General features: G+C 46.2%; 1 protein-coding gene and 1 non-coding gene across 8 annotated transcripts in view; one reads left to right on the plus strand and one right to left on the minus strand.

Moving 5' to 3' along the window:
* Bcl9 (BCL9 transcription coactivator) overlaps positions 1-24579 on the plus strand; it is a 106369-nt gene that overhangs the window by 31311 nt on the left and 50479 nt on the right. The gene's annotated exons all lie outside the window — the stretch shown is intronic.
* On the minus strand, positions 15345-15451 carry LOC123456096. Its single transcript, XR_006634317.1, has one exon. It is a non-coding gene; the product is annotated as a U6 spliceosomal RNA (small nuclear RNA).

Below are 24579 nucleotides of genomic sequence, written 5' to 3' on the forward strand. Positions count from 1 at the left end.
CCAGTGCTGGGATTAAAGGCATGCGCCACCGCGCCCGGCTCCAGTGCCACTGGTTTTTGGTCACTCCTGTACAGGCCTAATTTGAGTCACTTTGTGTTTCAGATGCTCATGATGGGGTGGGAGGGATTCAGGTAGAAGCTAAGCAGAAAATGAGTCTGGATACCAGAGATGATTGCATCCTGTGCCTTTTATTACCTCATCTTGTACAAAGGGGTAGAAAAATAACATTAAATTGGGCCCTGTGGGAAATAGAATCTGGCTGGTTGGTAAGCCTCGAGGATGGCCGAGAACCTCTTGTTATGTAGGAATGAGCTCTGCTGCAGAACTGATTTGATATGTTTGAAATTTTATTTCACTTAATGAAGGAATATCATATTGTTTGCTGCAGGGAAAAAAAAGGGACCCATTCCTCACGCTCACTCTCCCGATACCTTCACCCTGCCTCCACAGAGACATACAAGTGGAATAAGTAGATTTTACAAACCCATTGGCCCACAGTGGTGATTTCCTCTCAGGTAAATTCATGGACTGTACAGAATTCAGGAAAGAGTTAAGTTTTTCAGAAAACTTTGCTTGTCGCTCATTCTCCTTAGCAAGAGATGATTGCTACTATTGCAACGGGAATGTCGTCAGTAAATTCGAGAAGAGAATTCTACTCCGGCCTGCTTTTCGAAGGCATAGATAACTTACCACCAAAATATACCCGGGGAGATGACATTTCACACATACTTGGGAATATGCCTAAGGGAAATGTAAGAGGGGGAGACAAAATGGAAGCCATTCATTAATTTCTGGGCCAAGTGAAAGCCAGGGGAAAATATTTTACTTATTTAAAACAAAAAGAAAGAAAGAAAGAAAAGGTTCAACAATTAATGACACAAGAGTCAACATTGTTTTAAGCGTCCAACGACATCCCATCGAACTTGACCCTCGGGGAGAATAACGCCCAATTCCGTGGAAGCGCAGGGAATCTAATGAGACTCGGAGATGAGAGAGCAAATCGTGCCCCTGCACGGAGAAGGCTGAACCCCTTCTTGTCCCGGGATCTCCCTCCAACTTCAGGAACCGATCTCTCCCTCCTCCTGGCACGGAGCTCTCTTATCTGCCCTAGAAGGTGGCATTGCTAAGTGACCCCCGCGGGTCTGACTGCCTTTCTGCTCCGCCGCTGGCTGTCGGCTTCGAATTGAACATTTCACCGCGGGGCCCAACAGTCACTCTCAAAGTGTAATGCGCTGCCACTCACAAACGCGGGACCATTAAATACTGCCTGCGGCCGCTCCCTCCCCACCGGGCCTGGCAGCTCCTCTTTTTTTTTTTTGCATATTAAGCTTTAGACATGCTAATGAGTCCACCTTCGCAGGCCAGCTCCTTCTCTGGGCAGGCGCCCTGCCCACAAGAGTCCAAGCTATCCCTTTAGAGTCTGGTTACTTCTCTCAATGGGATGGAAGTGCTTGTACACGCAAAGCATTGTGGTCAAATCATCTGCTCAGAAACGTAGCACCAACCGTCTTGAGAGGCTTTAAGAATGCAAGAGTGAGTTCTTCCCGATCACCATGGTTTTCCAAGGGGGAAAATGGAATTAAGAAGGTTCAGAGGCTGGGGCTGGGCAAGCGGGCAAATAAGGCGAAAGAGGGTGAGAGGAGGAATACCATCGTCTTCCTCAGGCCTCTGCACAGGTGTACTAGGACGTGTGCCTTTGCACATACACTCACACACCACACACACTACACACACAGAGAGAGAGAGAGAGAGAGAGAGGGAAAGAGAAGAGGCATAAGAGATAATTCCTGCTTTTGAATATAAAGACTCCATGGAACACCATATTGCTGCTGGCTAGGGGAGCGCATGGCCGGGAAAGCCCCGCTAGAACTCCCCATCCGCAGACCTTAACTGCCTAGCTCTCTGTTAACCGCTCGCTTACTAACTCTTAACCGCTTGTGTCAGATGCTGTGCTTAACGGGAGACACAGGGTTCGAGGGCCGCCCGTTGCTGAGCAGCAGCGGAAACTTCGCGAAATCACGTATGGCAAGCACGTGGAGCAAAGAGTCTTAGGACGGTCCTCTGGGACTCTTCCCGACGGTCACTGGAAAGTGATGAGCCGAAGTAGGAAGATGGTGTCCCTGCGGCCAATGCCAAGGCAGCAGCACCAAGGCGTCGATAGGGCACATGGAGGAAGGCTGGAAGGATGTGGGCAGGGAAGTACCTTCTAGATCCAACCACCTGACGCCCTCTGTGACTTCAGTGAAAGCAGTTGCTAAGGTGTGGAGTGGGCAAAAGTTTTGCAACATCATCTTCCAGGGTGCAGGAGTTATGTCTCCAGATTTCTTATCCATGAGTATTCTCTACTTTAAAAAATATATATATGTATTTATTATTTGAGAGAGAGAGAGAGAATGGGCACACCAGGGCCTCCAGCCACTGCAAATGAACTCCAGACGCATGCGCCACCTTGTGCATCTGGCTTTATGTGGGTACTGGGGAATCGAACCTGGGTCCTCTGGCTTTGTAGGCAACTTCCTTAACCTGAGCCATCTCTCTAGCCGCCCTCTTAAAAAACATTTAATTTATTTATTTGTTTGAGAGAGAAAGAGAACCAGAGTATCTGGCCACTACAGACAAACTCCTGATGTGTGGGCCACCTTGTGCATCCAGCTTTACATGGGCACTGAGGAATCGAACCTGGGTTCTTCAGCTTTGCCAGTGAGTGCCTTAACCGCTAAGCCATCTCTCCAGCCCTCTATCTTCTGCACCTGTTCCTCATCCCATCAGTTTGCCTCATTCACTGAAGTTTTCCAGAGTTTCCACACCTATATATTTGAGTTCCGTCAGCCCTTTATATCTCTTCAGACACAGTGCAGTTACCTGTGGACACCTTAACCATGATCTTCCACAGGCACATTGAACAAAATAAAAACAAACAAGAAACTGCCAAAAAAAATTAACTCTTTTTATTTTAGAATGGCTTGTTTATTTATTTATTTATTTGAGATAGAGAATGAGAGAGAGAAAAAAAGGCAGATAGAATGGGCACACCAGGGCCTCTAGCCACTGCAAACAAGCTCAAGATGCATGCACCGCCCTGTGCATCTGGCTAACATGGGCACTGGGGAATTGAACCTGAGTCTTAGCCACTGACCCATCTCTCTGGCCCCCATATTTACTTTCTTCTGGAAAGCCCGAATCTCCTCTTGCATCCCCTTTCTCAACTAAAAATCACCACCTCTCATCTAGTTCCTTGAAGGTAAAAAAAAAAACAACAACTTATATTTAAGTAAATACCTTTTACTTCTTAATTTCTTTATCCAAATAGTTTTGTATTTGAATTTACCTTTAAAAATGTCTCCAAATTCACTTTCCTTGTCCATGTAGCATAGCGTAGATACTTTTTTGAAGGACTTGGTTCATCTTTTTTGTTTGTTTGTTTGTTTGTTTTTGTTTTTGTTTTTGTTTTTCAAGGATGGGTCTCACTGTAGCTCAGGCAGAGCTGGAATTCACTATGGAGTCTCAGGCTGACCTCGAACTCACGGCGATTCTCCTACCTCTGTCTCCCGAATGCTGGGATTGAAGGCATGCATCAACATGCCTGGCTTTCACCTTAATTTTGAGCATGTGCGTGTCTTTTTGAGATTTTTGAGAACAAACCAATTCCTTTTCTGATCTTATAACCCTGGTGCCCTGTCCAGGGTTTGGCAAGTGTTCATCACATATCTGTAGAATGAATGACAAAACCTTTTCATCTTTGACATTCTTTTAACTACCTGGAAACTTAACAATCGTCCCTCTGCTTCACTTCTGCCCTCCCCTGGCCTGCTTACCTACTTCCTTCACTTGACCACAGTTTGGTGACGTGTGACTTTTGCCTAAAGAAGATTGATGGTTTAGACCCTTTCCCTTTCTGTCCCCCCCCCCCCCCCCGCCGCAATAGAGGCAAATCCTTCTCAGATAAGAAGAATGAGGAATGGAGAGATGGCTTAGCGGTTAAAGCACTTGCCTGTGGAGCCTAAAGACGCATGTTTGACTCGCGCAAAGGTGAGGCCAGCACAAGGTCTCACATGTCCACTAGGAGGCGCAAGCGTCTGGCGTTTGATTGCATGGTTGAGGCCCTGGCGCACCAATTCTCTCTCTCTCTCTCCCCCTCTTACCCTCTCTTTCTCTCTCTCTTTCTGTGTCTCTCTTGCTCTCTCTAAAATTAAAATTAAAATTTTGGGGGGTTTTCAAAGTAGGGTTTCACTCTAGCCCAGGTTGACCTGGAATTCACTATATGTCTCAGGGTGGCTTTGAACTCATGGCGATCCTCCTGAACCTCTGCCTTCCGAGTGCTGGGATTAAAGGCATGCACCACCAGGCCCAGCTTAAATTTTTTTTAAAAAAAAGAGGAATGATACATAACTGGTCTTCATGGGGGAAGTAAGGGGTAATTAACAAAGAGCAATTACTCCTTCCTGGCAAACATACAACCTTCCCAAGGTTCGTCCAGACGCAGTTCAGAATAGGAATCCACTGTCAGCTGAACAAATGCATAGGCAAGAGCTTCAATGCAGGAAACAATGTGAATCGGATCCCCTGAGTCCAGTAACCGGTCTCAGCTGACAGGGAGGGCATGTTAAAGTCTGCTTGGGAAGTCCCAGTTCAAGGTCAAGCCTTTAGATGAAGCTTTCCCCCCCCACACACATACATACATACATATATAGATAGATATATATATACATACATACATACATATATATATTCACATATATATTTGAGGTAGGGTCTCACTCTATGCCAGGCTGACCTGGAATTCACTATGCAGTCTCAGGGTGGCCTTGAACTCACACAATCCTCCTACCTCTGCCTCCCAAGTGCTGGAATTAAAAGCATACACCACCATGCCCGGCCAAATAATAATTTTTCTAAAAAAGAAATGTTCACATGCCAAATGAAGGAGTTGGTTGATTTAACCACGTTCTCCTTAGACATGCTGTGCTGTGATTTGGGTTCAGGATCGTTGCCTCACTACAGAGGCTCAATGTCTGCCATGTCTCTGCAGCACAGGGAGCCAAAGGGCTTAGCTGTACTAAGAAAGCAACAGTGATGTGCTAAGGCTCTGAATACACATAAGAGAAATGAGAACTGGGAGAAAGGCTTGATGATTCACCTTATAAAGGATTTCCTAATTTGCCAAAGCATTTGCTTAGGGGCTGTTTTTGTTTGTTTGTTTGTTTTTGGTTTTTGGCTTTTTGAAGTAGGGTCTCACTCTAGCTCAGGCTGACCTGGAATTCACTATGTAGTCTCAGGGTGGCCTGGAACTCACAGCAATCCTCCCACTTCTGCCTCCTCAAGTACTGGAATTAAAGGCGTACGTCACCATGCCCGGCTCTATTTAGTTATTTTTGATCCTCTTAATTAGTCATCTGTTTTAAGACTATTCTAGAAACAGGTTCCTGTCCTCATGTAGGATTCCTGAAAAGAATATTTTTTAAATTTTTCTCAGTTTTTATTAACATTTTCCATGATTATAAAAAATATCCCATGGCAATACCCTCTCTCCCCCCATTTTCCCCTTTGAAATTCCATTCTCCATCATATCCCCTTCCCATCTCAATCAGCCTCTTTTTTATTTTGATGTCATCATCTTTTCCTCCTCTTATGATGGTCTTGTGTAGGTAGTGTCAGGCACTGTGAGGTCATGGATATCCAGGCCATTTTGTGTCTGGGGGAGCACGTTGTAAGGAGTCCTACCCTTCCCTTTGGCTCTTACATTCTTTCCGCCACATCTTCCACATTAGACCCTGAGCCTTGGAAGGTGTGATCGAAATGTCACTCAGTACTCCAGTCACTTCTTTCCAGCACTATGATACCTTCTAAGTCATCTCAAAGTCACTGCCATCTGAAAAGAGAAGAATCTCTACCCAAAGTGAGAGTAGTGTTAATATAAGGGTATGAGCATTAAGAGAAGTGCTTACTGGGCAGTTTGATAAGCATAGTATATACATTTAGCCAGACATCAGCAGATGTTACACCTCTAGGGCTCATGACTACCCCTGTTTTAAAGTTTTCAGTATCAGAGATGTATTCCCTCCCATGGAGTGGGCCTCCAGTCCAATTGGAGGGCAGTTGGTTTCCACCATGATAGACGTGCCACTATTGCACCTGTTGGCTCATTTGGTCTGGCTGGCCAATTATAAGGCTTGCAGAGTCCACTGTTGAGTATCTTCACTGGTTCACTCTTTAAAAGTATATTTTTTGAGAGAGAGAGAGAGGGAGGGAGAGAGAGAGAGAATTGGCACAGCCACTGTAATCGAACTCCAGACACTTGCGCCACCTAGTGGGTATGCACGACCTTGCTATTGCCTCATCTTTGTGGGTCTGGCTTATGCGGGATGTGGAGAGTAGAACCTGGGTCCTTAGGCTTCACAGGCAAACGCCTTAAAGGCTAAGCCATCTCTCTAGCCCCCATCTTTTGACTTGTTTGAGGTAGGGTCTTGCTCTCTCCCAGGCTGACCTGGAATTCACTATGTGGGCTCAGGGTGGCCTCAATCTCACAGCGATCCTCCTACCTCTGCCTCTCAAGTACTGGGATTAAAGGTGTGCGCCACCACACCTGGGCAAAGGCGTACTCTTCTAATAAGTCAAAGCGAGTGCCTGTACCCAAAGGGTCATTCCAAGTTCCCCGCTCACGACGGCTGCTCATATTTGTGGGGAGAGTGAGCAGCCAACCCTTATAAGCAGCAAAAAATGAGGGGGGAAATCATGAGCCTCCTTGGTCTTCACTTGTACAGCTCTATCCCCAGAAAGAAGAGTTTAGAGTCCAGAAAGACCTGAATCGTGTTAACTGCCATTTGTGTCTAAAGCTCTTGAATTGGGCAGCCAGAACCAGGTCTTGGTAGAGACACTGTCCTGCTTGTTATCAGAGGTCCTGATTGTGCATCTGCTGTCCAACAGGCTGACCACTATTGCTACCACTCTTAGGCAAATTGGTACCACTCCTAGGTCCATCACTAAACACAATTGATAACCAAGACGTTATAATAATTCACGATCAGAAAACATTTGCAGTGGGTAATCCATTGTGGCATTGGTTATCCTATTTGGTTCTCCCAATTCCAAGGTGAGTAGGATTGTCACATATATATGTAATTTATTATTTACTTGAGAGAGAGAATGGACATGCCAGGGCCTCTAGCCAGTGCAAAAAAAAACTCCAGACACACGCTCCACCTTTTGCACCTGGCTTATGTGGGTACTGGGGAGTTGATCCTGGGGCCCTTAGGCTTCACAGGCATGCACCTTAACTGCTAAGCTATTTCTCCAGCCCAGATTGCCTTTTTTATTCATGTTTTAGATAGATAGATAGGTAGGTAGGTAGGTAGATAGATAGATAGATAGATAGATAGATAGATAGATAGATGGATAGATGAAAGAAAGGGAACCGGGTGTGGTGGCACATGCCTTTAATCCCAGCACTCGGGAGGCAGGGGTAGGAGGATCGCTGTGAATTCGAGGCCACCCTGAGACGACATAGTGAATTCCAGGTCAGCCTGAGCTAGAGGGAGACCCTACCTCAAAAAACCAAAACAAAATAAAAAATAAATAAATGAAAGGAAGGAAGGAAGGAAGGAAAGGCAAGACAGAAAAAAGGCCACCCGATCTGAGACCTGAGTCTTCTAATTACAAACCTTCCTTCCCTGGCCTTGACCTTTGTGGCCAACCGTCACTGATGCCCCCACCTGCAGGTGAGGGACAGCCGGGCCCCACGCTGGGCAGAGCGCACAGTTTCTCGGTGCGTTTTCGCCTGCAGAGTCGGCTGGCGATCGGTCAAGACCCTCTTGCTGTTCCAGCAAAGGCCCTGCACTGGGGCGCGCTCAGCCTGCTGAGCATGGACCGTTTCCTCAGCCTCCCCCCGGCTTAGGGTGAAATCCCTGGATTCTTGCACAACGCGAGCAAAAGCACCCTCTCCTTCCTACAGACCACCCCCATCTTCCTCCACAGTGACCCCCAGAATGGTGAGAATCAGAGTCTAGAGCTGGCTTTTTTTTTTTTTTTTTTTTTTAACCACAGCGTCTGGCTGTAGGCAACCCACCGGACCTGAGCATCAAAGAACAGTCCAGATTGCCGAGGGCTTCCTCCTAAGTGGATCACAGCTAAGGCGGAAGGAAGGTGCCCCGTCCCAGACCACCACATGTCTGAAGAGATGCATAAGCTTCCTTGATTTTGTCCCAATGCCTGGGATTCAGTGTTCTATTCTTTTTTTTTATTTTTTTTATTTTTTAAATTTTTTATTTATTTATTTGAGAGCGACAGACACAGAGAGAAAGACAGATAGAGGGAGAGAGAGAATGGGTGCGCCAGGGCTTCCAGCCTCTGCAAACGAACTCCAGACGCGTGCGCCCCCTTGTGCATCTGGCTAACGTGGGTTCTGGGGAACCGAGCCTCGAACCGGGGTCCTTAGGCTTCACAGGCAAGCGCTTAACCGCTAAGCCATCTCTCCAGCCCCAGTGTTCTATTCTTTTATCAGATCACTTACCCCAATCCTATAACATGTATTAGTATATTAGCATATACTATCTGGCAGGTTCTGCAGTGAGAAGCAGGGCTCCAACACTTAGGCAAAACAATGCCGACTTCCCAGAGCCGATGTTCTGTCGTGGTCTTCTCAAGAGCCAAGTGACGGGTGTGTTTCCACTCCAGCTTCTCTGGCACCAATAGAATCACTTGCTACTTGCTGGTGGTTGAGGAAACTCTTGACATGAGCTGGCCAAAGGTGACCAGGCAATGTTGTATTCTGACTCTCTTCATCCTCTTTAGAAGGAACGGTGCACACAATATTTAAGAACAGAAACTGTGGTTTTGTTTATTGTGTGTACATTTTTTTTTTTTTTTGAAGTAGGCTCTCACTCTAGCTCAGGCTGACCTGGAATTCACTATGTAGTCTCAAGGTAGCCTTAAACTCAGGGCAATCCTCCTACCCCTGCCTCCCAAGTACTGTTATTAAAGGCAGGCACCACCACACCCAGCTATTGTGTTTTCTTTTTAAATATTTCATTTATTTGAGAGACAAATTAAGAGGTAGAGAAAGAGACAGAGAGAGAGATTGGGTTCACCAGGGCCTCCAGCCACTGCAAATGAACTCCAGAAGCGTGCACCACCTTGTGCTTCTGGCTTAAATAGGTACTGGAGAATCGAACCTGGGTCCTTAGGCTTTGCAGGCAAGTGCCTTAACTGCTAAGCCATCCCTCCAGCCCTGTTTATTGGTTTTTTGTTATCCCCTCATGGAACAAACCAGCAAAAATAGTCTGTGTGGTACATGTATGCAGATGCACATATGCACAGATTTTTAAAATTAATGAATGAATGAATTGCGTGTGTATTTGTGTGTGTGTGTGTGTGTGTGTGTGTGTGCAGGCATCACCCAAGTGCCAGGGTGCACATGTGGAGACCAGAGGATCACTTTGCATTGGGCCTCACCTTTCTATCGCATTTGAGGCAGGGTTTCTCTGTCTGGACCGCCTCTGCTGCACTCACCAGAAAGTTCCCTGCCTCTGCCTCTCATCTCATCACCAGAGTGCTGCAATTACATAAGCCCACCAAAGCTTCTGGCTTTTTTTGTTTGTTTGTTTGTTGTTTGGGTTTTTTGGTTTTGTTTTTTTGTTTTTCCAAGGTAGGGTCTCATTGTAGCCCAGCTGACCTGGAGTTCAGGCTGGCCTCAAACTCACTCACAGCAATCCTCCTACCTCTGCTTCCCTGGGATTGAAGCCGTGCACCTCCACACCTGGCTCAGCATCTGACTTTTTACTTATTTAATTATTTATTTATTTTTTGTTTTGTTTTTGGAGGTAGGCTAACCTGGAATTTCAAGGTGGCCTCGAGCTCATGGTGATCCTCCTACCTCTGCCTCCCGAGTGCTGGGATTAAAGGCGTGCACCACCATGCCCGGCTTGTGTCTGACTTGTTAAATGGAGGCTGGCAGGCTGGAGAGATGGTTAAGTGGTTAAGGCATTTGCCTGCAAAGCGCAGGGACCCGGGTTCAATTCCCTAGAACCCATGTAAGTCAGATGCACATGATAGCACATGCATCTGGAGTTCGTTTACAGTGGCTAGAGACTTTACATACCCATCCTCTGTCTCTCTCTCTCTCATGACTAAATAAATACAAACTATTTTTTAAAATGGGGGCTGGAGAGATGGCTTAGTGGTTAAGCGCTTGCCTGTGAAGCCCAAAGACACTGGTTCGAGGCTCGATTCCCCAGGACCCACGTTAGCCAGATGCACATGGGGAAGCACGCGTCTGGAGTTCGTTTGCAGTGGATGGAGGCCCTGGCGTGTCCATTGTCTCTCCCTCTTTCTCTCTCTGTCTGTCGCTCTCAAATAAATAAATAAAAATAAACAAAAAAAATATTTTTTAAAAAAATGGAATCTGGGGATCGAACTTGGTTACTCAGGCTTGAGTAGAGAGTGCTTCCCGCACTGAGCCATGTCCCCAGCCCAAATACATGCCCAGCTCAGTGCCCACAGAAATGTGAGGCCAGGTGTGCACTCACTTGAGCGGACCTAGAACTCACTCTAGCCCCAGGCTGGCCTCAACCTCACGGAAGTGCTCCTCCAACCTCAGTCCCCTAAGTGCTGGGACTATAATTGCTTACCTCCACTCTCAGCTCTTGGTTTGATTGACACTTTTATACTACGTGTATATTATTCTCTCCACTATTACCTTCTCTTGTCCCCTTCTCCACCCACCGAACTCCTTCCAGACTAGTTCTCCTTCTCCTGGGATGACTTCCGTTCTCCCCTGGTCTCTCTTTCTTACTCTTCCTTTCTCACTGAGTTTCATTGGGGTTACTTGCATGAGTTTAGGTAGGGGCTTATTTACTGAAGCATGGGAAACTTAGCCAGCGGCTGTAAACCACTGAAGAAATGTCTCCCCTTCCCTAACAACCAGTAACGCCTCAGGGAAAGATGGGGCCTTGTGCCTTTAGTGGGACGTCTCACTAGACCAGCCCGGCAGCGTGTTTGTGTTGGGTGAAGTATAGTTTGCCCTATAGAAAGGAGCATGTATTGCATACACAATAAAGGCTTCATAATTGATGAATGCTGCGGGCTGAAAACACAGTGAAGACCTTTTTTTTTTTTAACTTACAAATGGGGGTGAGGAAAATGCCAGGTGTGGTGGTGCACGCCTTTAATCCCAGCACTCGGGAGGCAGAGGGTGGAGGATGGCCGTGAGTTCGAGGCCACCCTGAGACTCCATAGTGAATTCCAGGTCAGCCTGAGCTAGGGTGAGAACCTACTTCGAAAACAAACAAAAAAAAAGACAATGGGGGTGAGGGTCAGTTCAATATAACAGTGACCAGAATATGCTCTGGAGCGGAGTTCAGTTCCTCGGTGAAGACTGCTTTGATTTTAAAATTCCCGATTTCCCAAGACCTGGGTGATCTTGTCTCTGAATAGGGAGCAGCGCTGTGAAGGTGAAAAGTCACAGAGTTCGTGTAAAGCGCTCAGTGGAGTGCCTGGCTCAGTACATGTAGCGGGTGCTGTTAACTTCCAGGAAGGAGAAGTGAATTTCTGGAGTCGCATGCTTAATTGGAGATAAACCTGAAAGTAACTAGGTTTCCTAACTCCATGCCACGCGCCTTCTGCCCACTACCACTGCTCTATGCCAGAAAAGCTTAGAGTCTCAGAGCCCAAGGAAGAATGCGGGCATGGAGGCACGCTTGTAGTGCCAGTTTAGGGTACCCTGTGTATATGTATACAGGTTGTCAATGAATTTATTTTATTATTATCATTACTAGTGGCTTTTCGAGGTAAGCTCTCACTCTAGCCCAGGCTGACCTGGAATTCACTATGGAGTCTCAGGGTGGCCTCGAACTCACGGTGACCCTCCTACCTCTGCCTCCCGAGAGTGCTGGGATGAAAGGCGTGCGCCACCGCGCCCGGCTCCCTATTGCTTTATTAATAGCCGCCATATGCCAGCGCGAAGCTGCATTCCGTATGGGTGATCTCACTTGTGCTCACAGAAGCACCCACGATGGCGTCACCGTCACCATCCTGGAGAAGGAACCAGAAGTGTAGAGAGAGTAAGAAGTGGCTCCTGTCTGTGCCTGCGCCCTATGCTACCCTGCAGTGTGCGTGGCAGAAACACTGAGGTATCCCCAAGCCCATTCCTCACTCTCCCCCGGGGTGAGTGTGTCAGGAATACTGGGGTAACGTAAGAAGACCCACAAGACTACCAGGTTGCAGACCCAGGCTGTGGGGTCATCACCGGCCACCACTGTCAGTTTCCTCTGTGGCGGCCCTTTCCCGAGACCACGACGGTCCCTTGGGAATAGCAGGGTGTCACTGGAGTGGCCAGTGCTTGTTTCACTGCATAGGACACTCCACAGAGAAATGAAGAACTTAGTATCATTTTCACCAGAATCCAGAGGAACAGTCTCCGTGTGCACCTTGATGACAGGGAAAGGTGTTTTCTTTCCAGTGTGAAATGCCAAATAGTCCAGGAATGATAAAATCACCCTAGTTTTTCTTATGAACTCCTGGAAGTCATCTTTGTTGGTATAAATGAGATCATTTAGCCTAATTAGTTCCAAGCTTAATTAGCAGTAATTATCCCAACATGGGAGTAATATCCGAGCAGGAAGTGCCGAGTCCTCGATTAGATAGATCTCTAATTGGTGTTACAATATTGTAATTAAAGCGTGTTTGTACGCCTCTGCCGCAGCACGCGATTTGTTTCATGTCTGATTAAACAGGGAGAACCAGAAGCTTCTGAGGGGGCCAGAATTTTATATCTGACTGATGTAACATATTAACGCTGTGACAAAAGAGATTTGAGGACCTGTCTCTGTGCTCAAGGTGAGTGTCTCTTATGGAGCCAAGGGCACTTTTTTTAAAAAAAAAATTTGTTTATTTATTTGAGAGCAAGAGAGACAGAGAGAGAGAGAGAGAATGGGCGCGCCAGGGCTTCCAGCCGCTGCAAACGAACTCCAGATGCCTGCGCCCCCTTGTGCATCTGGCTAACGTGGGTCCTGGGGAACCGAGCCTCAAACCAGCGGTCCTTAGGCTTCACAGGCAAGCGCTTAACCGCCAAGCCATCTCTCCAGCCCCCCGAGTAGCTTCTTATAATTTTCCCCACTTTATTATAAATTTATCATTATTATTATTATTATTATTTTGGTTTTTCAAGGTAGGGTCTCACTCTAACCCAGGCTGAACTGGATTCACTCTGTAGTCTCAGGGTGGCCTCGAACTCACAGTGATCCTCCTACCTCTGCCTCACGGATGCTGGGATTAAAGGCGTGTGCCACCACACCTGGCTATAAACTAGGTTTAATCGAACCCAGGTCTGTGCTATGCTCTAGTTGGTGTTTTTTTTTTAAATATTTTATTAATTAATTAATTTATTTATTTATTTGCGAGAGATAGGGAGAGAGAGAGAGAATGGGAGGGCCAGGTCACTGCAGTCCAACTCCAGACACATGTGCCACCTAGTGCATCTGGCCTATGTGGGTTCTGGGGAATTAAACCTGGTCCCTGAGGCTTTACAGGCAAATGCCCTAACCACGAAGCAATCTCTCCAGTCCTAGTCTGTGTTTTACATTTGTCATGCTACCATTCTTACGCATAAAAAAAACCATCTCGCTGGGCGTGGTGGCGCACGCCTTTAATCCCAGCACTTGGGAAACAGAGGTAGGAGGATTGCTGTGAGTTCCAGGCCACCCTGAGACTACATAGTGGATTCCAGGTCAGCCTGGTCTAGAGCAAGACCCTACCTCAAAAATCAAAACAACAAAAAATAAAACAAGGGCTGGAGAGATGGCTTAGTGGTTAAGCGCTTGCCTGTGAAGCCGAAGGACCCTGTTCAAGGCTCTATTCTCCAGGACCCATGTTGGACAGATGCACAAGTGGGCACACATGTCTGGAGTTCATTTGCAGTGGCTGGAGGCCCTGGTGTGCCCATTCTCTCTCTATATATAAATATATATATCTGTCTCTTTCTCTGTCACTTTCAAATAAATAAATAAAAATAAACAAAAAATTTAAAAATTAAATAAAACAAAAAAGAAACCCAACAACAACAAAACCCTAGCATGAAGTTTCTAGGTAATACAAATATAATAAATACATATTTAAAAAACTTACAGTTTTCCAGTAGATTCCTTAACTACTCATTAATATTTATTTACTTAATACTTCAATCTTGTGTTGCAATTTAGAAGTTTTTACTCATGCTCTAATAATTGGTAATTGAATTTAATAATCCTGAGAGAACTGGAGTAAATCAGATAGAATTTATGTGCATTTTCAGCTCAGTGGATTCTGCAATTTTTTTGAACAGACCTGACAGTCCCAGGGTCTGTCTTTTAGTGATCTCCAGCTACGGCTTTGGCACACTTCAAGAATGTCCAGTTACTGGGATGGAGACACGACTTAGCAGTTAAGGCTCATACCTGCGAAGCCTGGGGACCCAGGTTCGATTCTCCAGGACCCACGTAAGCCAGACGCACATGGTGGCACATGCATCTGGAGTTCATTTGCAGTGGCTGGAGGTCCTGGTGTGCCCATTCTCTCTCTCTCTCCCTCTCTCTAATAAATAAATAAAAATAAAATCTTTAGAAAAAATGTGAGTTTCAAGCTACCCTTGTGTTGCCCAGGATGGCCCCAAACTCCTGGCCTCCAGCATTACTGCTTCGGCCTCCCAAGTAACTGGAACTACGGGTGTACTTCATTCTGCCCAGATAAAAATGCATTTTTTTAAATCTGGGCATGGTGACACATGCTTCAATTCCAGCACCCAAGAGGCAGAAGTAGGAGGATCACCATGAGTTTCAGGACACCCTGAGACTACATAGTGAGGTTAGCCTGGACTACCTCAAAACAACAATAACAACAGCAAAAAAAAAATTCCCATGATTTTTAAAAATATTTTTTGTTTATTTTTATTTATTTATTTATTTGAGAGTGACAGACAGAGAGAGAAAGAGGCAGAGAGAGAGAGAGAATGGGCACACCAGCCACTGCAATTGAACTCCAGACGCGTGTGCCCCCTTGTGCATCTGGCTAACACGGGTCCTGGGGAATCATGCCTTGAAGCAGGGTCTTTCAGCTTCACAGGCAAGCACTTAACCGCTAAGCCATCTCTCCAGCCCAATTCCCATGATTTTTAATGGCAATGCAAAGGTAATTGACTTCTGACCATCTCAGACCCTGGCTGGCTGATCATTTAGCCACCAGAGTGTATTGTCCGCTACTTCATGAGTCTGGGTCAAATGTATCAGTGTTCATCTGACGAGGATCTGAACCCACAATGCCTCTCTTGACAGGTGGGAGTGTTAAGGGCTGGTGAGGTCCTGAGGCCTTGGCCCTGACGAAAAACACAGGAACGCTTCACGAATTTGCATGTCACCCTTGCACAGAGGCCACGCTAATCTTCTCTGTATCATTCCAATTTTAGTATATGTGCTGCTGAAGCGAGCACAAACAAAACCATTTTTTAAAAATTTAGTAGACATAAAGTTCGAGAGATAGGTGACTTAGCAGTTAAGGAGCTTGCCTGTGAAGCCAAAGGACCCAGGTTCGATTTCCCAGGACCCACGTAAGCCAGATGCACAAGGTGGTGCATGTGTCTGGATTTCTTTAGCAGTGGCTGGAGGCTCTGGCATGCTTATTGCCTATCTGCCTCTTCCTCTCTCTTTCAAATAAATTAATTAAATATATATTTTTAATTGAGTAGATATCTGTCTCTTATTTCTTGCATGAAGTATAAAATTCATGTGATATCTTTTTTTTCGTAGTGCCGGTAGTTGAACTGGGGAGAGGGAGGCTCCTCCTCCACTACTCCCCAAAATAAGCAGTTTTGCTTATGCAAATATGTACCTTGCACTGGGGCAGTTCTGGGGATGAAAGCCTGGGTCTTGCACAGAAGAACACTGTGCCACTGAGCTAATTTTATCCTCAGCCTAGTTAAATGTTTTTCAATATTTTATTTATTTATTTGAAAGGGAAGGAGGGAGAGAGAAAGAGGCAGGTAGAGAAATAGAGAATGGGCATGCCAGGACCTCCAGCCACTGTAAACTAACTCCAGACACATGTGCCACCTTGTGGATCTGGCTTATGTAGGGAATCAAACCTGGTTTAATTTAGGCTTCACAGGAAAAGTGCCTTAACCACTAAGCCATCTCTCCAGCCCTCCCCAACCTTTTTTGAAGGTACTGGCTTTGCTGGAGAAAGTCTGGATGAAACCCGGAACCTCATGCACATTTGGAAACCACATTATCACTGAGCCAAATCCCCCAGATTTTGATGGAACACCATAGTTCATTGAACTTAAAAAGAAAATGTTTTTATCTATTTATTTGCTTGCAAGCAGAGAGAGAGAATGGGCACACCAGGGCCTCTAGCCACTGCAAATGAACTCCAGACACATCTACCACTTTGTGCATCTGGCTTTACGTGGGCACTGGGGAATTGAATCCAGGTCATAAGGTTTTGCAGGCAAGTACCTTAACCACTGAGATACCTCTCCAGCCCCACACTGAACTCTTTGTTTATTTTTATTTATTTATTTAAGAGCGACAGACAGAGAGAGAAAGAGGGAGAGAGCTAGAGAATGGGTGTGCCAGGGCCTCCAGCCACTGCAAATGAACTCCAGACACGTGCGCCCCCTTGTGCATCTGGCTAACGCGGGTCCTGGGGAATCAAGCCTTGAACCAGGGTCCTTAGGCTTCTTCACAGGCAAACGCTTAACCACTAAGCCATTTCTCCAGCCCCCACACTGAACTCTTAAAGGTAAATTGATTCACATTCTAGTCTAGGCAAAAGCAGAAGTGAGAATGAGAACATCATTACGTCGAAACCAAAAGCACAAAAGCTCTGTAAATTTTCTTGTAGAGCTATCACAAGCAATGGTTGATGAGCCATTGAATGTAGGGATAAGTTTAAACATGGGGCTAATGAATGGGAGGTGCTGCTTTGCATGTGACAATAATCATATACAGTGTGAGCTCTGGATTGTTCTGAGTTTTCTGTTTTGCCCTTTTAAAATACTTTAAATATTTTTTATTTATTTACTTATTTGAGAGACACACACAGAGAGAGTGGGCACACCAGGACCTCTAGCCACTGCAAATGAACTCCAGATGCATGTACCACCTTGTGCTGCTGACGTTACGTAGGTATTGGGAATTGAACCCAAGTCCTGTGTCTTTGCATGCAAGCGACTTCACTACCAAGCCGTCTCTCCAGCCCTTGACTGACTTTTCAAAAAAAATTTAATTATCTACTTGAGAGAAAGAGAGAGAAAATAGGCACGCCAGGGTCTCTAGCCATTGCAAATGAACTCCAGATACATGCACCACTTTGTGCATCTGGCTTACGTATGAGCCTGGGTTGTTTGCCTTTGCAGGCAAACACCATAACTACTAAGCAATCTCTCCAGCCCTTGATTAACTTTTCAAAAAAAATTAAATATTTTTAAATTATTTACTTGAGAGAGAGAGAATAGGCATGCCAGGGCCTCTAGCCACTGCAAATGAACTCCAGACACATGCTCCACTCCTGTGCAGCTGGCTTATGTGGGAACCAGGGGATTGAACCTGGGTCCTTTGTCTTTGCAGGCAAGCACTTCAACCACTAAGTCATCTCTCAGCCCTTGACTAACTTTTAATTTTTTTAATTTTATTTATTAATTTATTAGAGACAGAGAGGGAGAGATAGTGAGTGAGTGAGTGAGAATGAGCACTCCCAGGGCCTCCAGCCACTGCAAGCGAACTCCAGATGTATGCGCCACCTTGTGCATCTGGCTTATGTGGGTCCTGGAAAATCGAACCTGGGTCCTTAGGCTTCGCAGGCAAGTGCCTTAACCGCTAAGCCATCTCTCCAGCCTCTTGACTAACTTTTGAACTGGTGTTCCTAAGTTCTCTCAATACCAGCAATAATGAGGCTGCAGGATATGATCACGGTGGCCTTACGTGCTACTGGCGACTTGTGCTGAGGAGCAAGGTGAGAAAGTGGAGACAGATGCATGCAAATCCGCTCCCGCCACACAGGGGTGCCTGCTCCTTCCCAGGGCACCCCCCCCACCCCACCCCCATTCCCTTGATGAAGCCGTCTGAGAACTGTCTTAGTGCAAGAAAACCCACAACGCTTTTCACAAAGACTACATGAAAATTTGGGATTTTTTTTTTTTTTTTTGGACTCTTGAATAACCCAAACTGACCTAACCACAATACTTAAAATAACTGAATTTTCATTTGGACAAGTAACAAAGTGGGTTAAAATTGTTGCAGTATGAGCCGGGCATGATGGCGCACAACTTTAATCCCAGAACTTGGGAGGCAGAAGTAGGAGAATCAATGAGTTTGAGGCCATCCTGACACTACACAGTGAATTCCAGGTCAGCCTGGGCTTGAGTGACCCTACCTCAAAAAAAAAACAAAAGAAAAAATTTGCAGTATGAGTTTCTTATGACACCAATGAGCACAGAACCAAGGTCACCATCATATTATTATAAATTCTATTTAGAGTTTATTGAGCTCTGCACATGCTAGGCTTTGTAGGAAAGTTGGTGGCCTGTGAACTGGCAGTCATAAATTATCTCATTTTACTTACCAGTGACTTGTCTGCAGCTCTGTGGCTGTTCTGTCCCCAAGGGCGCACCATGACCGAGCTGACTCTGGATTCTCCTGTTCAGAAGAATGTGATTCTCTTGGAAAGGTCACTTGACAAACAAAAGGACGAAGGTCACAGAATGTTCTGGAAGTCTTTTAAAAATATTTTCTTATTTATTTATTTGACAGAGAGAGAGGGAGAGAAGGGAAGAGAACGAGCGCGCCAGGGCCTCCAGCCACTGCAAACCAACCCCAGACGTGTGCGCCCCCTTGTGCATCTGGCTAACATGGGTCCTGGGGAGTCGAACCTGGGTCCTTCAGCTTTACAGGCAAATGCCTTAACTGCTAAGCCATCCCTCCAGCCCCTGGAAGTCTTTTAGCACAGTAACTTTTTAATCTTTAAGTCTTTGGTCCATTTGTGCAAGCATATTCTGTGTTCTAATTTTTGGCTTAGAAAATATAGCTTCTAGAAACTGGTATTAGTTTTAGGCTCAATAATTTTATTAAATCTTTTTGCTTTTTTAAAAAAATATTATTTATTTACTTATTTACTTGAGAAGGGGGAAAATGAGTGCACCAGGGCCTGGGTCCTTAGGCTTTACAGACAAGTGCCTTAACAGCTAAGCCATCTCTCCAGCACCTTCTTTCTGCTTTTGTTAAAGCTTTATAAAGGTGAGTTTTTGCTTTGCTTCCCTAGAGTTTGATTTTTCAATTTGTAATGCTATAGTGGATCAATTGATTTCTGATGACACTTTGGGAATTCTCTATTATGTGAGTTTTTGGAGCGGTGCTTCAAATCTTTGTACCAATAGTGTGTGTCCGTGTGTGTGTGTGTGCGCGCGCACACACACATACAGAGACACACACATGCATGCAAAAGAGAAAGAGTGCAGGCATGTGAGGAACGTCTTCATGACTCAAGTCCTGAGTAAACATGACTATGATCAGTGTGGTGAATCAATATTACATCTGTAAGGACAAACTCACTTTTTTGTTTTTTTTTTTTTTTTTTGAGGTAGGGTCTCCCTCTGGCTCAGGCTGACATGAAATTCACTATGTAGTCTCAGGCTGTCCTCAAACTCACAGTGATCCTCCTATCTCTTGCTATCAAGATCTGGGACCAAAGGGGTACACCACCATGTTGGCAAACCCAAATATTTTAAAAATAAAAATTAAATGACTTGACCCCTCTTACCCAGCTTAAAGCCTTCTGAAGCCTTAATACAATTTGAATTCTCTCTCAAGATAAATCCATCCCCACAAGGTTCTTGGGCAACTTTTCTTTGTTGTAAAAATATTTCTAAGGGTCAGCCTTTTTCCTTTTGCCAACTGATAGAACTCCATTTAATCCTCCAACTAAGAAATTGAGCACAGTTTTAAAAAGCCGGGCGTGGTGGCGCACGCCTTTAATCCCAGCGCTCGGCAGGCAGAGGTAGGAGGATGGCTGTGAGTTCGAGGCCACCCTGAGACTCCATAGTGAATTCCAGGTCAGTCTGAGCTGCAGTGAAATCCTACTTTAAAACTAACTAAAACTAAAAAAAAAAGAAAGAAAGAAAAGAAAAGAAAAGAAAAGAAAAGAAAAGAAAAGAAAAGAAAAGAAAAGAAAAGAAAAGAAAAGAAAAGAAAAGAAATTGAGTGCAGTTTTCTTTTAGGGCAGGGATTGCATGATACTCAGTTTACTGGCCATCTCGTCGTTAAAGGCTTTGCATATTATCAGGCATCCAGAAAGTGGCTATTGAGTTTAAGTGGATTCCTAACAATTCCTACACATCACCTCTTTCACACTGTCCACCTAGGACACCTTCCTGGGTTTAAGAGTTTACATGCCACCACATGTTTGTGTCATGTGGACCCTATGGTTGTGTGTTCTAGAATGAGGGAAAAGGAAGGCAGACTTGGAGTCAGGATACTTGGTTCTAGCCCTGCTGAATTCCTAGTTGAACAAGGCAGTCATTCAATTCTCTTAGATTTCAATCTTTGAAATGTGAATTTGAAAGACGGAATGGGGCTGAAATGGATCAAGATATCTTGGGTCCTTTCTAGCCTTCCAATTCTGATTTTTTTTTTTAAAGCCTGGATTGGTGGCGCTGGCCTTTAATCCCAGAGGGGAAGAAGAGGTAGAAGGATCACTATGAATTCAAGGCCAGCCTGAGACTATGTAGTGAATTCCAGGTCAGCCTGGGCTAGAGCGAGACCCTACCTTGACAAATAAATAAATAAATAAATAAATAAATAAATAAAATAATTATGATTTGGGGTTCAATCCCCAGAGAGAAGGTCGAACGGGAGAGGGGGTGGCGGGGGGGGGGGTGGTGGAGGAGGGGTTGGGAGAAGTTCTGATTTGATTTGTGGCCTATTGGTTAACCAAGGCAGAGCATTTTCTTTTCCCTTTTTCTGTTTCTGTTTTTTTTTTTTTTTTTCCCTGCTACATGAAAGAGGAACGCTCAGTAAATTCCTCTTCAGAAGAAGGTAGCCACTCTCCACCCTTCCACAAAAAAAAAAAAAAAAAAAAAAAAATTGAAAAAAAGGAAAGTTCCACCCTAGGGTGGTGTCCCTTTCCCAGGCTCCCAAAGGCATCCTCGGTTTGGGGGTCCCCTGCAAAAGGGCTGCCCTCGGGCAGGCAGCGAAGCCAATCTTATCTGGCGAGGGAGGGAGTCACGAGCCCTGGGCGCCCCTAACAAGCTTCGCCTTTTTAAGGCAACGTGCTCGCGGTTTGCGCCGCTCTCCTCCGCGGTAAGATCGCCTGCTCCCCGGTAACGGGAGCGAGCGCGATCGCTGGGGTGCGTGTGATGGGGCTGAAATGCAGACCCCCCCCCCCACAACTTGGGCTGAGATGGAGAGCTCACGTGACGCCGGCGCGGGGCCCATTATCCCAGGAATGCCAAGTCTGGCAGAAATTAACTCTGGGGAGCCGCAGACGGCAGTCGGCCCACCTTGCAGAAAGCCAACCCCCCCCTTTTTTTTGGGGGGGGTTGTCGTTTCCGATCGTCCCTTTCCTGGGCTTTGAGCATGCTGCGTTTAAGTTCTCCGTCGTCTCCTATAGAGCCCCAAGGCCAGAGAGCGCCCCTTTTCTCCCATCGGGTCTGGAGCTGGGGAACCCTGGGGTGCTCCCGGGGGGGCGGGAGGGAGGGAGGGAGGGACCCCGAAGGTGTTGATTGACAGGCGGGGCGCGCTCGCCCGTCTTCCCGCCTCCGGGCGCGCTGGTGCTTTGGGGAGGGGGTGGGTCCCCCGAGGCCCGGTGCAGGCCGCAGTGGGCAGGGATAGAGGGGCTTGGGGAGAGGTTGGAGGGTGCGTCTAGGTAGCCCCCCGCGGCGGCCCGAGCTTTCTGTTGGAGGAAGAGGAGCCTCGGTGTGCAAGACAGAGAGGAGGGAGGGCGCGAGAGGGAAGGAATGCATGTAAAGCAAACACGGGGAGGAGTTGTGGTTTGGGGTTCAGACCACAGAGGAAGCGAAGGACTACCACTTTCCCCTCTTGTGGCTGAGAGATTCTCCTTCGGCGCATCTCGGGGGGCCTTGGTGAGACCCACGGCGGAGGGGGGGGGTGTCTTCCTCCCGCAGGATGCCGCGTGCTCCTGCCCAGCTCCACGCGCACTGGCTGGTGGGCGAAGACTGTAAAGTTGATGTTTTTCTCTGTTCTCTCTCCGGGTGTTCGAGGTAGGGTCTCCCTCTAGCTCAGGCTGACCTGGAAGTCACTATGGAGTCTCAGGGTGGCCTCGAACTCACGGCGATCCTCCTACCTCTGCCTCCCGAGTGCTGGGATTAAAGGCGTGCGCCACCACGCCCGGCTAGAGCTCATTTTTAAAAAAAAATATTTTATTTGGGAGGGAAATAAGGATGGGTGGGTGGGTGGGTAGGTAGGTAGGTAGGTAGGTAGGTAGGTAGATAGATAGATAGATAGATAGATAGATAGATAGACAGACAGACAGACAGACAGACAGACAGACAGACAGACAGATAGATGCATACATACATACATACATACATACATAGACAGGAAGAAGGAAGGAAGGAAGGAAGGAAGGAAGGAAGGAAGGAAGGAAGGAAGGAAGGAAGGAAGGAAGGAAGGAAGGAAGGAAGGACCTCCAGCCACTGCAAAGGAGCTCCAGATGCATGTGCCACCTTGTGCATCTGGTTTATGTGGGTATTGGGGAATGGAACATGGGTCCTTGGGTTTCCCCGGCAAGAGCCTTAAATGCTAAGCCATCTCTTCAGCCCCAGGCTTGATTTTTAAAGCACAAACATGTGATGAGGCATTTCAGTTTCCAAAACCTGTTGTCCCCCAACATGCTTCAGGAAAAAAAAAAAAAAAGGAGAAAGGAAGGAAGAAAGGAGAAATTAACGTTGACTGGGAGATGAAGAGGAAAGAAAAGTCCTTTTCCTGAGTTACCTACACAATTTCCTTTCTTCCTGTCATCTCTCGCTCTTGTGCTCCCTCCCTCCCTCCCTCCCTCCCTCTCTCCCTCCTTCCCTCTCTCTCTGTTTTCCTAGTAGAGTGACTGTTGCTCTTTAAAGGAGATTATTGGTCCTTATAAGCAGCCACCTTTTGTTGAGAGCCTACGGTGTGCTGGATATTTTCCTTGTGTTATTTAGAAAGGTTTTATTATTGTTCCCCCTTTTATATTTTTTATTGTTATTTTATTTTTATTTGAGAAAGAGACAGGGAGAGAGAGAAAGACACACACACACACACACACACACACACACACACAGAGAGAGAGAGAGAGAGAGAGAGAGAGAGAATTGGCACACCAGGGCCTCTAAGCCACTGCAAATGAACTCCAGACACATGCGCCCCCTTGTGCATCTGGCTTACATGGGAGCTAGAGAATCCAACCTGGGTCCTGAGGCTTTGCAGGCAATCACCTTAACTGCTAAGTCACCTCTCCAGCCCTGTTCCCCCCTTGTTTTGTAAGTGAGAACTTGAAGCTGAAAAATTAAGTGTGGTCATGTTTTGATGAACTCTGTACTTAGGTTATTTGTTGGAAGCATTGCCACCTTAAAGTCTAGCTTTAGAAATAAGTCAGTCACCACCGCCTCATATGTAAAATTCAGATTTCCAGTGTAGCTAATTACAAAGATGACCCTGGGCAAATTTTTCGACTCCTCTAAGCCTTACATGGTGTGTTATGTCTGGTATGGCAATTGCTAAGGCCTTCTTGCCGGCTTCTCTTAGAATGAAATGAGACAACCAAAATACAGACATTGCACGTTGCATAACACACAGTGAACTCTCCCAAATATGAAGCTGCTTAGGTTAGGTGAACCTTCTATTTTCATATATATATGTGTGTGTATAAATAATTTATTTATTGGAGACAGAGAGAAAGAGGCACATAGAGAGAGAGAATGGATGCACCAGGGCCTCTAGACACTGCAAATGAGCTCCAACCCACATGCCACATTGTGCATCTGGGTTTATACGGGGTCCTGGGGAATCAAACCTGGGTCCTTTGCCTTTGCAGGCAATCGCCTTAACGGCTAAGCCATCTGTCCAGGCCCCTTCCGTTCTCTTTTTTTTTTTTTTTTTTAAGATTTTTATTGATTTATTTGAGAGTGACAGAGAGAGAAAGAGGCAGATACAGAGCGAGAGAGAGAATGGGCGCGCCAGGGCTACCAGCCACTGCAAAGGAACTCCAGACGCATGTGCCCCCTTGTACATCTGGCTAATGTGGGTCCTGGGGAATCGAGCCTCGAACCGGGGTCCTTAGGCTTCACAGGCAAGCACTTAACCACCACGCCATCTCTCCAGCCCCCCTTCCATTCTCTTAAACTGGCCTCCCTAACTCCTGCCCCTCTCCCTTCAGAAAAAGGCCCATCAGCCCATGGAAGAGGGAAAGCTGTGCCTCTTTTAACAACGAAACTAAAGTCCAGGGTAGTTGTAGAATTCATTCTTCTGAAATTAGCAGGGGGGAGGTGTTATTTGGGATTTATTATTTGGTTGAGGAGTGGTTGGTGCTGGGAAAAGAGAAATGCTTCCAAGACGTCTAGCCATTCTGCAC

This window comes from Jaculus jaculus, chromosome 19 (genome assembly GCF_020740685.1).
Source record: "Jaculus jaculus isolate mJacJac1 chromosome 19, mJacJac1.mat.Y.cur, whole genome shotgun sequence".
In the NCBI taxonomy this organism is placed as follows: domain Eukaryota; kingdom Metazoa; phylum Chordata; class Mammalia; order Rodentia; family Dipodidae; genus Jaculus; species Jaculus jaculus.